Genomic DNA, 2,317 nt, shown 5'->3' on the forward strand with positions numbered 1-2,317 from the left:
TAGTTAATTATTTATTCTGTTAAGTGAGTTAGAGAATTAGTTAGTTAGTTTTAGTGACCTGGCATTTTGTTGTTATTCTTTCTGTTTCTGTTAGTTACAAAGTTTGTTATTCTTTCTGTTAGTCTCTTGGTTTTGTATATAAGCTCATGTAAGCTACTATTAATAGAAAGTTTTTCCGATGAATGAGAAGTTTCTCTTCTTCTTTTTCTTCTAGTTTCGAACTGTTCAGGTGCTCGTAGAGAAGTGTACACCTGCAGATTTTGTTTATCTGTTCATCTTTACCGTCCTGTTTATCCTCCTAATATTGCGGGGAATTCTCAGAGGCTGAAATTAGATGGTGACTCCAAATTGCAAAGCGAAGTGAGGTCAACTCTTGAAAGCTTGCTTTCTGAGCTTGGTGTTTCAGTGAAGACGCAAGAGAAAGAATCAGATGGAAAATCTAGTAACTAGGTTGGGTTATCAAGAAAGCAAGTGAAGAATAAGAAGGTGACACAGGTAGAAACAGCTGTTGGAAATTGTAAGACCGTCTTAGAACCAGACCCTGTAAAGGGCTTTGTCGATGTTGAGGTCTCGGAAGATTTGGAAATTGAAGGAATATGAAAAGCGGAAAGCCAAAAGAGAGAGAGAGAGAGAGAGGAGAGAGAGAGAAGGAAAATTCAAAACAAAAAAATAAACCATGTTGCAATCCAAAAACCCATTTCTTTGCTTCGTGGTTTGAAGGGGCTTAAAACCAGAAAGTAGAATAAAATCATTGTGGCATTTTCTAGTAGAATCGATGGCCTTTTGAGGCAGAGCATGTCAAAGAAAATTGTATCAAATGGACCGGTTCCTGTCCCAGGCTCCCAGCTATAATGTCATTCGTTGTATGACCACAAAGCTTTTCATTGGAGGTCTTTCATATGGGACGGATGATCAATCCCTCAGAGATGCATTTTCCAGTTTTGGTGATGTAACTGAAGCAAGGGTTATCACTGACAGAGACATTAGAAGGTCCAGGGAATTTGGTTTTGTGTACTTCACCACTGATAAGTCTGCAAGTTCAGCATAGCCATGGATGGCCAGGAACTAAATGGGCGGAATATTCGTGTTAGCTATGCTAATGATCGACCACGTGGTGGAAATTTTGGTGGCGGAGGCTTTGCTAGTGGTTATCGCGGTGATGGAGACTTTGGTGCTGGTGCTGGAGGAAGGGATGATGGGTTCTAAGGAGTAAGGACTATTAGCTTTTTGTAGGAATGCAAGTGCTCTTAAGTTGCTGGGTTCTTCTTTTAAGGGATTTGTTAGACCACGTCAATATGATTTTAATACAAGTTGTCTACGCCTGTTTCATCTTGCTTGTTAAAAAAAAAAAAGAAAAGAAAAAAGAAAATAACATATAAAATATCTCAGGACAGTTGCAAACCACGAACAATTTGTCAATGCATGCATAAGCCTCGAGCTAAAAAAACAGAGAAGAAAAATAAAGAAGGAAAAAAGAAATAAAAATGAATAAGAAAGAAAATAAACAAAAATCATGTAAATAAGAGAAATTCTGAATATTTCTTTAGGGTAGTTAAAAAAAATTAATTATAGCACAAATGTATAAAAAATAACTAAGAATTAAAGATCTAAAAAGAGAAAAAGAGGTAAAGAAAAGAAAAAAATTAAAAAAAAAAACAAAAACACAAAAATTAATTAAATTCAAAATCAATAATTAAAAAAAAAACAAATATAATCACCTTTCACCTTAGATTAATCAAATAGTAAAAAAAAAAGAGAGAAATAATAGATAAGTAATAACTACTTTATAAAATGTGAGATTTGTACATAATGATAACATGAAACAAAAAAAAAGGAGAAAAAAGTAAAAAACAAAAAGAATGTCAAAAATATTTTAATAAAAGTAAGACAAAAGTCCAAAAGTAAATAAAAATGAAAGCATATTGAAAGTCAAAAAGCTAAAACACAATATACAAAAAAAAAGGAAGATTCCAAAATCCAAGGAAAATGCAAAAAAATTGGAAAATCCTAAAATAAGAAAATAAAAATGCAAGAAAAATAAGAAAAGAAAAAAATCCGAAATATAAAAAAATCCAGAAAACACAAAAAAAGGGGAAAATATAAAATCCATAAAAAGAAAAAAATCAAAATACAAAAAAAAGAGAGAAGAAAAGCCAAATTTCAAAAACAAAGGGAGAAAATCTAAAGTGCAAAAAAAAATTCAAAATACAAAAAAAAAAGATAAAAATCCAAAATTCAAAGAAAAAAAAAGGAAATCCTAGAACATAAAAATGGGAACAAGTCAAGATATGAGAAAACAAAGAAAATTCAAAAAGAA

General features: G+C 31.9%; 1 pseudogene; it reads left to right on the top strand.

Moving 5' to 3' along the window:
* Positions 1-759: 759 nt before the first annotated feature.
* On the top strand, positions 760-1,206 carry LOC148803119 (glycine-rich RNA-binding protein 2, mitochondrial pseudogene; annotated as a pseudogene).
* Positions 1,207-2,317: the final 1,111 nt, after the last annotated feature.

This window comes from Nelumbo nucifera, chromosome 1 (assembly GCF_055504915.1).
Source record: "Nelumbo nucifera cultivar China Antique chromosome 1, China Antique-T2T, whole genome shotgun sequence".
Taxonomy (NCBI): Eukaryota; Viridiplantae; Streptophyta; class Magnoliopsida; order Proteales; family Nelumbonaceae; genus Nelumbo; species Nelumbo nucifera.